Source organism: Ptychodera flava, chromosome 6 (genome assembly GCF_041260155.1).
Source record: "Ptychodera flava strain L36383 chromosome 6, AS_Pfla_20210202, whole genome shotgun sequence".
In the NCBI taxonomy this organism is placed as follows: Eukaryota; Metazoa; Hemichordata; class Enteropneusta; family Ptychoderidae; genus Ptychodera; species Ptychodera flava.
The window spans coordinates 43941609-43955354 of NC_091933.1; the positions used below are offsets into that span (position 1 = coordinate 43941609).

Below are 13746 nucleotides of genomic sequence, written 5' to 3' on the forward strand. Positions count from 1 at the left end.
ACAGGACATCATTAAACCCTCCTACAATCCTATTTTCAGTGTTTAAGCCCAATATGTACATACTATAATATGTAAATGTTATTTTGTGTGTGTATATAATATTTTAGATCATGTGGGCAGAAAAGTTCCAGAAACTAACTCTGATGTAGACGTTTAAAACCCTATTGCTATTGCATTATTTCAGATCAGTTTGCCTTTCGTAAGAAGGAAAATAAATTTGTGCTCTTCGTTAGTAGAATTCTCTACCGTCACACCTTCGTGCACTTCTATCGCTGGTTGAATTCTTTCGCTGGCCGATTTTTGCGTAGGCCAGCGGTGCGAAAATTATGCTCTGGTCGCGAGAATGTGGTAAACCGGCTGTTTTAATACAGTGCAATGGTGTCCCTGGTGTGTTTCAGGCTCGTGTTCAGAGCAATGGTGCGAACAAATCAAGACTGATGTCGCAGTTTGACAAACACGCAGGACGCAGGTCGATGTTGTGAAGTCGCAGGTTTAATACACCTTGGTCTAAATGCCGAAGTCGCAGATCGTATGTTTCAAACTCGCAGGACGCAGGTCGCAGTTCTGAAGTCGCAGGTCGCATGTCGTGACCGGATTTCCATACGAAACCGAGGTTACCAAAAAAAAGTAGAAAAAAAGAGGCCCGTTCGAGAAAAGAAAACAGAGTGGAACACCCCGCAGAAAAAGCCCAACATGTAAATTAAATAATTCTCAATCTGATTGTTAGAGTTTAGTGCCAGAGGGTTTTGGATCATCACACTCGGATGTTGGACAAGATATTTTGGGTATTTCAGCGAGAACTCTCAGCTTCTTGTCTTCAATATCATCTCATGGACGTCCAAGTTACCGATACGTCCCATTCTATATTAAACAGTTACAAGTGGACAAAACATTCGTGGTGGTTCGTCGGCTGCCAGCGGTCCCCTCGCTCATGGCGTGCCTCAATGTACCCCCTGGAGGTGGTAAGCCAGCGGCCGGCGGTCCCGTCGCTAGTACAGTACACGCCGCGCCGGCGACCAGCGATCACCTCACTGTACAGTGTAGGGCCGCCTCTCCCAAACCATAGACAGTCTGTGCCAAAACCATGGAGTCCTACCCCAACAAAACGATGGCTAGCCGCTAGCCCACGGTTACGTGTGGTTCGATACATAGCAGCCGCCGTGTGGGTATGCATAGTAAAATTGCATACCACGCGGCGGCCGCTATGTATCGAACCACACGTAACCGTGGGTTTAGCCTCTAAACGGAGTGTGGCAAAGGAAAAAATACTCAGGCCTAAAACACTCCGTTTAGATTCGAGACAACGTTTTCAGTAGTACATGTAGAACGCGAACGCGCCCGACTTGACAAACACTGATCAAGCAGCCGCTATTTCTCTATATACTGATGTAGCTTTGGGTGGCAGGGCTGTGAGTTACCGGCGTTACACGGCCAGACCGTATAACGCCGGTAACTCACCGCCCTGGCACCAAGAGCTACAGTATAAGCTACTGCACAAATATCGTAGCTCCATATATGGGACTGTGTGGAAATAAAGCTTTCTGCAATGGGGATCTACATGTCGTGTATGTGCCGGTCTAGCCCTGCGAGTATAATCATGATAATGAGAGTGTCTGGCGTTGCGAAGGCCGGACACTCTCGCCATACTCGTTAGGCTTGTGCACAGGCGACCCAATAAGTTCTGAGTTTTTCACACTGTTTTCTCTATCATTTTCTCTTCTTTCTTCATGCTCTGAATGATCGGAATAAATAAAATAAATGGTTTATATAACCTAACCTAGCCTCTGTGACTCTTTATTTATTTTACACTCCATTACAAGGACGTATATCTCTCATACACACATGCTGTAATTAATTAGTCAACACAACTAATTATGTTAATCCGTGGACTTATCAGGGATTTTACGGGTTGGTCAACATCGCGAAAGATAGGAATGGTTACTAAAACATCACTATCTTTCCGATGTTGACCAACCTCTGATAAGTCCACGGATTAGCATAATTAGTTGTGTTGACTAATTAATTACAGCATGTGTGTATGAGAGATATACGTCCTTGTAATGGAGTGTAAAATAAATAAAGAGTCACAGAGGCTAGGTTAGGTTATATAACCATTTATTTTATTTATTCCGATCATTCAGAGCATGAAGAAAGAAGAGAAAATGATAGAGAAAACAGTGTGAAAAACTCAGAACTTATTGGGTCGCCTGTGGGAAAACCTGGCCTGGGCTGCCAAATTCCAAATACGTTTGTATGAAATACGAGAGACACAAGGGAAGTTATTACAAATGATTTTATTTTTTAAAGTTCACCGACTCGAACCAGGTCTACAGTTAAGGTAATATGCACCTCGAAAGTGAAAGACTTAAACTTTTGCTCATATTTTCCTCAGTGAAACTTTGAACCATTCTCTTACCAAAGCAAGAATAAAAATCAGGGGTCACCGTGCAAACTTTGGTACTAGAGAGACAAATATCTGCGATTTCTCGATATTTGAAATTCAAAATGGCCGCCATCCCTGTGTAAACTCTATGGGAAAAAATAAAATTTTCGATTTTCAAAAAACTAAGAGGGTGAAAACTTTTCTTTCGCCAAGAGCTTCAAATGAGCCCCCACAAGTGGTAGGTCAGAAGAAATTGAAAAAATTTGAAGGCCCGAATTTCTGTCCCCGAGGTGCGTTCTACCTTAACTTAATGTCAAAAAAACCCAAAACAAAACAAAACAAAGCAAAACAAAAAACCCAAAAAAACAAGTTAAAGTGTACACACAACCCCCCCCCCCCAAAAAAAAAACCAAAAAAACGAAAAAAACGCAGATGTCGTACGATCGTTTCAATACAAATCGTAAAAGGGCACATCAGCTGCTGTACGTAAAGTATACATCTGCAACTCCTGTTGTAGCGGACCAGTGTACCGTACGATCGATCGACCGTTTCAAAAGTTGATTTCTCCCTCAAAGTTTTCATGTGGGCGAAAGGGCGTGTAATTGTTTTGGTCTCCATAAAAGACGGATCGAAAACAATTCTTGACTGGTTTGGCTTCAAATAAGGAACGGAACTGAATTCACAGCTTTTCCGCGATCCGCGATTGATCACGATATTGGATCTGTACCGGGGCAAGCAGGTACCGTGAAATGTTCGTTGTTGAATGCTCCAAATAGTTCGTACGCAGTTGAAGTTGCTCTTACTTTGAACTACTTTTCTGCTAACAAACGATTGGGTCATTTCATAAGTCCAGATCAGAATTCAGTTTTCAAAATAGCAATGGCCGTTCGCGTTAGCTGTCTTGACAAGCAGAATACATGTTATTCGGCATTTTAGTATACAATAACGCTGATCACTGAACGTCATTTTTCTTTGATTAATATGCAAAAAATAAATATTTGTCCGCATTTTTCGCAAAAACAATGAAAATGAAGCCTGCTAATGTTACAAGCATACTAAAAGTTACACTAATTCATATGAATTTATGGCCTGAACTTCAAGCTTAAACAGCAACCGCCCATGCAACAACAAAATTTGTCCGAATTGCAGGCAGCGGTGTCCAAAGTCGCGCGCGTGAAGCTATATTTAGTAACAAATCTTACATCACGATCAGCGCTATTGGAAGTAGGCTAAAAAGTAGTTGATACATAGAATTCAGAATTCAGAATAAACAGCCTAAAGCTACAGCTAGTGGAGCATTTAACTCAACAGGAACTGTGCTTGGGACTTGTATTATTTTACACTTGGGACACTTTTAAGGCACTGTCTGGAGGATTTACACTCAAGGCTGTTATGATTTGTTTAGCTGCCCACTCTTCTTACTTCAAAAATTATAATTGTGTGAAAGAGACGGTAGTTTCAACTTTTACCAAGATGTTTAGAATTTGCTTTCTGAGTGAAAATAACATAACTTTGTTATACTCAGTAACTTTTGCAGTTTAATATTTGAAAATGTTCAGGTTTTGAAAGGACAATTTTGTTTACGCCAACATTTTGAAATTCATAGTGTACTTACAGGTTGTCAAAACAGCTATTTATACCTATTCGTTTTTTCTCGTGTTGTTTATCTCGTTATCTCGTCTTGGCATGCTTTTACTAATGGGCTGGCCTTGGCTTGCTGAGAGGTTAGTGGGAATCTTCAAATGACTATAAACTTCTCTTTCTAAATGCCTTGGACTTCTCTTGGTCTTTCTGTCCTGCCCTGCCTGTTGTATTGTTCTCTCTTATCCTTTGTTTTCCCTTTCTCGTATTATTTTAGAATGGGATTTTAAACGTTATGAATTAAGATAAAATTATACGTCCAATCGTAAACATCAATACAAGTCTCGATCTTAAATGTACAATGTCAAATGTTCCTGTGATAAGTTTCAAACCTATCGCGGGAAATTCTCGTGTTTCTTCATTAAGTGTACTGTTTACTACCTTTATCATTCTAAATATAATTCAAATATATTCTTGTTTTCGTCCAAACTTCGTAAACATGCTCGTAATACGTAATTAGCTAGCTGTGATATCGCAGCGGTACTTGTGGCGTATATCGAACGCGCTCGGGGAAGGTTCATCGCCACAGGAACTGTGGCGATGAACCTTGACCCGAGCGCGTTCGATATACGCCACAAGTACCGCTGCGATATCACAGCTAGTAATTAGCATGTGTTTAGTATTTGTCGCAAATATGCTTTGTATTCATTATTGAGATCTTGTTATTTTAATTAATAATTTTGCTGGTGCTTATGACCAACTAGATCATAAACCTACGTCAGAGACAAACTATCTTCGTAACACAACCAGTTGATTACTATCACACTGTATGGTGTTTACTATATATATTTTTGTTCAGACTCACGGTCACCTAACTATAGGTATGGTTGTTGTACCAATACGAGTATAACTTGTGTTTCCAAGCATTGCCTTCAACGTGCTTATTGTAGAGCACAAAAAACCCTACATTGTAAATATAATAGTTGAGTTTTTATACTTGTAACCAATGGAAAAGTCAAAGTTAGTGCGATTGATCTATGTGTGTGTTTTTTCTGTGTTTGTTTATATTTTATTTGCTGGCTGGTAAGTTTTTCAAAATCCAATGATGTCAAACAAAGAATTAACTTTATAATGACCTTATACTCATAACAATACATTGAATTCTAGTATGGAATCGGAAGTTCAAAAAAGGGTGTTTGCTTTTGAAGAGAGCTCGCGGGTGTGCCAACCTTGGTATATCGTGAATATACCACCATTCTTTTCACGTCTCCACCAATCAGATCGCTTCATTTGCGCCATCAATGTACTGGTATGACACAATTACGTATGTATCACTTGATAAATTTCTAAATTAGCTATGCCAAGTGCAACAATGTCCACACTGTTTACAGGTGGTTGTACATGATATTACGTCATTTTGTAATTATTTTATTGACATTATGTTATTAACTTCGTTTCAACAGGTAGTTTACGTCACTGCAACACTGCCTTATTTGGTGATTACTATTTTAATCATCCGTGGAGTCACCTTACCGGGTGCCGCAGAAGGGTTGAAATTTTATTTTATTCCAAAATGGGAACTTCTCTTGTCAACAAAGGTAACTTTCTTGATCACCATCTTCTGTACAAAACATGTGATCATAATTATGTGTCGATGCGCATGGAATGCAGTTCAGTCCATTATCTAAGCCAAGTAGGTGTAATATTTTACTACATGGAATCTGGTTTAACGTGATATCAAGTCCTACAGATGCAACTTTCCTGCCATTTTTAGAAATATTATCGCATAAGACATTTACATAAGTCGTGTTCTTAGTACCACACGGGACATGTTTTGGCATACTCTGGGGCTTTAAGCAAATGAAACTCTATTTACAATAATTGTATTGACAGGTTTGGAGTGACGCAGCTATCCAGATATTTTTCTCCCTTGGTCCATCTTGGGGAGGATTGCTCACTATGGCTAGCTACAATAAATTCCATAATAATTGTCTCAGGTAAGCTTGATGACGGTATCACTCCAATATTTCCTTTATAAGATCCACATAATGCTTTCCTATCTTAATACATCATCAGAAACAAATTTGTAAAAGTGCATTTAAATCTTGTTTATCAGCACAAGCAGACTTATGGTCGACGACAAAGCAGACTTATGGTCGACGACACCAGCAGCTGCAAGTTCGCTGACTGCAAATGGAGCTGAAAACCATCTTGTGCCGGCAACATAACACGACGGTACTGCGGAAAAGACTGCGGACTGATCGCATCTTCGTCTCCTCTAACTGTATTCTCACACTTTTCAGGGATTCTATACTGGTTCCCATTGTGAACTCCGCAACCAGCATTTACTGTGGCATAGCTGTCTTCTCTGTCTTAGGATTCCTTGCTCAAGACACTGGTTTACCGATCGAAGACGTCGTCAAAGCAGGTAGCCCATGCACTCTATACTCACCGTGACCTCATTTCCCATAGGTGCAATCTAACATTGAGAGGGGAAGGAAATATATGTTATTCGCATTGAAATGCATTGATTCATGCATTGAAATGTATCCGATCAGCCATGTGCACATCACGTGACCGAATCGAATAATTTCGTATTTCTTCCTATTTATAGGACCTGGTCTGGTGTTTGTAGTGTATCCCGAAGCATTGGCTCGTATTCCGCTCGCCCCCTTATGGTCAATACTGTTTTTCATAATGATGTTCACCATTGGACTCGATAGTCAGGTGATCTTCATTTTCAATTCGTACTCGTGTTTGGTTATGTCATATTGGAAATAGTTAAATCTTAACTCTTACGGAAAGGCATGCGTGAGACTAGACTCTCTCATAGCCCCATTCGTTCGCTGAGCATTCTGCGCGCTCGCTGAGCTGAGCTTTGCTTAGCTCAACTGCTGAGGGCGTATTATGGTCTAAGGTGAAGCCAGCGAGGGACTGTGAGAGAGTTTGGCGTAAGACCCCATCAAATTTTCTCTCGAAATGATGGATGATATGCAAAGTGTAAATGAAAATGTAATGGAATTTCTCGCGCGCAAGAAGAGTTAAATCGTTAACTGATTGTATTTGACGATCTTTGTTCCAGTTTGTCATGGTTGAGGGCGTCTGCAGTGCCATAGTTGACAGTTACCCGAGGGTTTACGAAAGAGGAAGACCCTCTTTGTTCTAGGAATTTGTGTCACGTGTTATTTTCTCGGGTTACCTATGACAACGGGGGTAAGTCGGTTTAAATCTACATCTGAAATAAATGAAACTTCGGAACACCTGAAGAATGCGGGACCAGTTTTCGTCCATGAAAAACGTTGGATTTCTTATAGGGCCATTCCAATGCTTTAGCCAACGTGAAACAGCTTGACCTCTAGGTTTATGAATATTTGAAAATTATTTTGTATAGGTCTGGTTGGTATGCTTTGGTCTCACCCATTTTCTTTTGTTCCAATTTGTTTGCGACAAATTTTATACTGGAGATGCAATGATGACTTTCATGGCTTGTCTCAATTTCGAAAGGGTGAACGAAGCTGTTCTTTTTATTTCTCCCAAATTTTGACATGATTTTGAAGAGGGGGGGTCAGGATATTACGGACATGTCATTCATTGTTTCTACGGCGGACTGTAAGGTTATTGAACTCTATCACGGCCTAACGTACGCCACTTTTACCGTGGCGTTCGTATACCCTGATTTTAACCTTGATGCAACCCGGCTCAGGGAGCTTTAGCCTTCAGCTGTTTACAGTGTTTAACTTTCTTAGAACTTAAAGCTCACATGGGCAGTACGGCAAGGAAATCCAAGTGTTTATTTTTATCTCACTTATCTAACTTCATAAAAACACGTGATTTACTTTACAGGGTGGCAATTACATCCTTTTTATTCTGGATTGGCTGATCGGTTACCTTGGACTGATGGTTATTGCTCTCGTGGAATGCTTCGTTTTCGTCGCTATCTACGGTAAGTCTTTTCAAGACATGTCTATATAATGATGTCATATATGTTTTTCTGTTCTGCATAATGCCACTGTCAAGGTCACCATCTGTCATCGATGAGCTTAATATGCAAGTCACCCTGTACATGCGAACATTTGTATATTTTTTGCGTAAGAATATGAGAGTTGCTCGGACTATCAGTGGAAGTGACTCTGACAAAAACAAATCAACAGTTCGTTACTAATCGTAGGTCTTAACATGATGAGGCACGTAGATTATTTTATGTTCGTTTTTTTGTTACACATGTGTACATACATTGTTAATTCTGACATGCTGAAAGGTGACGATGAAAGCTTCACTGTTCAGAACTGTTCAGTCTACCGATATTACGTGTTACAATTTCAGAGCGCATAGCTTTTATATTTATTGTTATTTATTGCTCGTTTCCGACTGAACGTGCAAAAAAAAGAAAGAAAAAAGCTGACGCGGGTAGTCTAGATCGACGCGTCCGAGGAAACAGAACCTTTTTACTTTTAGAATATCCCCAGCTATCACTGTTACACACAAGCATCGTAATCAATAAATATCGTTTTTGAAAGTCTGTAAAATTAAGTCAGAGAAGTTTGCTCGATATAAGTTTACTGTATTAATTTTTTTGCGGGTCGTAATTCTTAGTTTAATAATCCATCCTCTTCATATTATCAATGTCGAAAGTCGACGTGGACATTTTCGGTATCTGTGTTCAGAATAAAACTTGCTCATTTTACTTTCTCAGCTTTGGTCCAGATGGCTATCTGATCGCCCGTTTACAAAGATTGTGTGTCATAAAAGCATTATATTCCATTACAATCTTTCTGTTTTCCTTCAAAGGATTGAATAACTTCTATGAAGACATTGCTATGATGATTGGGAAGTTTCCGAGTGTATGGTGGAAAATCTGCTGGGCAGCTGTTACTCCCTTGATTATCGTGGTAAGAAAAAAACACAAAAAACAAAGTTTCACACGAGGCATTCGTCAAGATCGCTCTTTTTCGTGGTTACATTTTTGCCTGGCACACAGAAGAAAACTGCCGTGGCCAAGAATTTTTCTCGATGGTTTATAGAATGTGGGACCATAACATTCAGCGCTGAAGTTCAACGAAATTCTGTTGTTCATTACCTATAGAGATATCATAGGGATAAATGGGTAAATATATATCAGTACCGTGTGGCAGACTCAAAACGAAATATGTTGATTTTCCCGCTTTTAGTTCATACTCATCATGATGTTTGTAGAGAACGCCCCTATCCTCTACGGCAGTTACTCCTATCCTACGTGGGCGTTAGTGATTGGCTGGATGGTTGCTTTTGCCTCTGTCGTCATCATACCTGCTTGGATGGTGGTAGAGTACTTTATCTCGTCGAAAGGAGACACCTTCTGGCAGGTAATGTAACTATTGCATCTGAATGTGTTGTAATAGTAATGCATTAAGTCTTTGCTTGCAATATTCGTTTAGGAGTTATGATCAATAAATGTCACGTATTCAACTTTGATGTACAAGTTGAAGCCTTACCTGGGTCGTGTCTGCACCGATTACTTTACCCTCGCCATCTCTGTATAGTATTTCAAAGAAAGAGAAATCCTTATTTTATCTTATGTGATGCTCATGAGTTATTTGGTCAGGTTGATAAGCCCCCCCCCCTCCACCTCTGGGTTGTTGATCGATAAAACAATAAAGGGAATTGAGAAGGGTGTTTTCTTCGAAATACTATAATACCATGGTGACCGCGACTATACAGAGATAGCGAGAGTAAAGTAATAGACACAGAAACGACACAGGTAAAGCTTGGATCATAAAAAGTTTAGTACATGACATTTCTTGATCACAACTCTTATAGACGAATATTGTCTGCAATACCCGTGATTAAACATTGCTCATTGCTATCATTGGTCTATGCATGGTCACTTTATAGCCTGAGTATAACCACTTCATAGCCTAACCATAGCCTGAACATAACCAAAAGATAGCCTAGGCATAGCATTGGCATAACCATTTCATTGTCATTTCATAGCCTAAGTATATTCACTTCATAACCCAAGCATATATGATGTTCACGTAACCTGGGCATAGCTACTTCATAGTCACAGCATTGTATTATTCTTCGACGTCCGCTCCACAGGTTTGCTTAATGCCCGAATGAGTTCAAAATTCTCATTAAATGTTTAGTAATTCATAAAAAAATTCAATTGCAAAATACAAGTTGAGAAATACACGCTGTAAGAGTAACTTATCGACGATAGTGCAAGTGTTCAACCAGGGACATATGGATGTTGAAAAGCACTGTTGGCTGAATGGTTAATGCAGAGTTAGTGGTATTTGTCATCGTAATAATACAAATATGTAAAAGATTGAAGCGGATACCTTATATAACATATTATGTTTCATCGACTCACTTTTGTTCCATTGTTTTAAAAGAGATAATATTTGCACTGTTACATCGTTACAGAGGTGCATATCATTGACACGGCCGACAAGCGACTGGGGCCCTGCTGTGGAAAAATATCGAACGGGTCGATACGCCAATACCATCAAACCAGAGGTGCATTACATGGAACTGAAGAGACGTTTCCCAGGATCTGAAACAAAATGAGAGATGATGTGTCGTCTATCCTGTGCTTTATATCCTTGTTTTTTTGCGAAAAAAAGACAAAGCTGAAAGATCTTGATTTGTACTTTATGCCGACTTCTTAGGTTCAGAAGTGTAGTTCAGATACTAGTAGATGTAAACAGACTTATGTAAATCAGAGGTTTTTTTTGACCGTTTAGCTTTTAGCATTCCCCAAACTCCTAACGACAAAATATTCTTATATCCATCGTTGCATTTCAAATTTTACTGTACGAAATTTGAGTAAATATGACCGCTCTTGATACCATGAAAACAACACAAATTCAAAAGAACTGGGACATTGAAGGGTCTAAGCCAACTAAAAGGAAAAGATCAAAAAAATTACTCCGACCTACCCAAAGGTTCGGACACATGTTCCAGGAAACGCACATTTTCTACTTGGCCTAAGGCTTATGTTTCAACCGACTAGCTACATCTAGAGAGTATTGATCACCAGAATGGCAAGGCCCCCTAGTATTATGATATTTGCCTGTCCTGATCCTGCAGTGTCTGTCGTTCCAATATCAGCCAGTCATGCTTTCCTCCAGGAATGGAAGCGGCAAGGATATGCGTGTTAGAAGTGTAATTCATAAGAAATGTAATTAGGTCACATTTTCGTGACGGAAGTGTCTCTTTTCGCTTTTGCTGTTAACTAAAATTTTAGATTTGAATATTATCTGAAATGTTAGATTTCGAGATGAACGAGCCAATTACGTATCTCTGAAGTCGCGAAGAATTAGGCGTTTTCCCCTGAATATGACGCAAATCACCCATTTCCGCAGTTAAGTTTCTCTTAGTTTTTGATTATTGACCGGAGCCTTTGTTTCAGGGTACCATAAAAGAATTGTCAAAAACATTATCAAAACACTATTTATTTTTTTAACGTTACGATAGTATGAATGGGTATTCCATGTCCTAAAAATCAGAGATAAATTCACTGTGACAAAAGAGAAAAAAACTGTCGAGAAAATTTGAGAAACAATAATTTTGTTCTCTGGTGTTGCAGTTTTTTCTTAATAAGGTGAATTTCAAATGTTTTTGTATTTTACATCCCAAACTTTATAATTATAGCACCGCTAACTTTTGATGAAAAGACGTGCTTGACTCCAGCTTACTGATCCTGAGCCGTCTGCGAAACGAGTTGATACGTATATCAAAATTTGTCCCCAGGCAAGGAATGTGGGATGTTAGTCTTACAGGTTGTTGTCAGTTAGTGGAGTCAAACAAATTAAAAGTTAGCACAACAAACTTTCACAATTGAAGAAAAAATCAAACCTCGATCAAAAGAGGTTATAAAAATATCTCGAGGCATTGTACTGACGCTCATACATGACATTTTTTCAAGGAATGAGCGTATTCTCTCATGAAACTGCTGCGAATAAAAATTCCAAATTGAAATTCGGCTTTGTTTTTACGACAAAGGCGTGAAAAACAATGTCAATTAAATGCTCAATTGTTTATCACAACAATTAGTAATGATCTGTATCGCTCAGTTGTGTATCATGACAATTGCAAGGAATTCATAAGAACAATCTTTTCCTTTCATTTCTGACCTGTTATCAATCCTGGGCATTTTGCTGACACAAATAAACTAGAAGTTACCAAAGCTCCGTTAGCTATATCTTTTGGTGTATATTCCGTATTTAAATTTATGCAAAATCACTTGCATAAAATTCAGTCTCTTGCTCTGCTCCCAAAGCCATGTCAAAATCCATTGTTTTCAACTTTTCAACATCTGTTTATGTATAATATCCGACGCCACTGTTGACGATTGAATTGAGTTCAGACAAGAATTCATTTATCAACAATATTGCAGTGCATATTATACATAATTCGTTATGTTTGATATATCAATGAAAGCACTATGTGCAAGGCCTATAATTTTAATAACAGTATATTTAGGGAGAGAATAAGAAACCATGTTTACTTTCTATAACAAATTCCTTATAATGTTACATGAAGTAAGATTTAGCTGTCGTCCCGTTGTAGCTTCGTGTCTGCTTTTTTTTGTAAGTCGTGAGTTGTATTTCCGTGCATTGATAAGCAGTGACAAAATAAACTTCGGAGAATCTAACATGTTTATGGTTCTTCGTTGATGGAAACACTGTTGTACAATGTTGATGTTTTGCGGAAGGGGAGAACCGTTTGATTTCGGGGTTGGGAAAGGAAGAATTTTGGACAAAAAATTGCTGACATACCCCTTTCCTCTGCTACCTTAGAAATCAAATGGTTATACTCTAATTCCTATCACAAAGTATGTCGTATAGATAGACAATGAAAGATATCAGCATTCAAAATTGGCACAGCGAGGTCCAAAAAAATACTTTATGTACAAACTATCGTATCTTCAAGAATGAGTGTATCTTTGAATACTACCTATCTAAGCTCAACGCAACGGACAGAATTCATTTCACTAAATTTCGTTGTGGTAGCCACAAACTTCCTATTTCCAACCGTTACCAAAATAATATTAGTAATATTTGTACTTTGTGTAATTCAGGCAAAATTGGTGATGAAATGCATTATATATTAGAATGTCCTGCTTTAAGGAATGAAAGAAAAAATTATGTTAAAAGTTATTACTATACACGTCCTAACACTATCATGTTCGAGAATCTCTTCAAAAGTAAGAATTTGCATGATCTCTCAAAATTAGCGAAATTCGCCACCCTCATTATGAACAAGTTTAAGTAGTTTTTTTTCTGCTTTATTTATGTATTTTTCCGTATGTGCATGTAATTGTTCTTCTACTTGTGCTATTTTTAAATACATTTTAAAGTCTTTTATCAGAACTTTTTTTCACTATTTATTTCCTGTAGGAGATTTTGATGTAAATGTACTCTCATACCTCGAAAGGGGTCGTAGAGCTTAGTAAAATTATTATAAAATTATTATTATAATCCTCTTACAGACTAGAACAAAGGCGATCCCAGGTCTCGCGAACAGTACCTTCTGAATGGCTTTGGATATATCGTGAAGAATTGACGAACTTGCAAAGTCTTGACGCACAGACTCTGTTGTGTGTGTGTGTGTGTGTGTGTGTGTGTGTGTGTGTGTGTGTGTCGCGCCGCCCGCGTGCACACCACACCCACATAACTGTGCACAGAATTTGAAAATTTCTAAAATTCGGAACCATTGGTCAATGGTTGGCTTTAAGAATACAAGAATACACCGATACTATTATAAGAAAAGAAAAGGGGTGTATTTGAAGGATGGAA

General features: G+C 38.7%; 1 pseudogene; it reads left to right on the forward strand.

The window, feature by feature from the left end:
• Window positions 1-10662, forward strand: part of LOC139135911 (sodium- and chloride-dependent glycine transporter 1-like) — a 31397-nt pseudogene extending 20735 nt beyond the window's left edge.
• Window positions 10663-13746: the final 3084 nt, after the last annotated feature.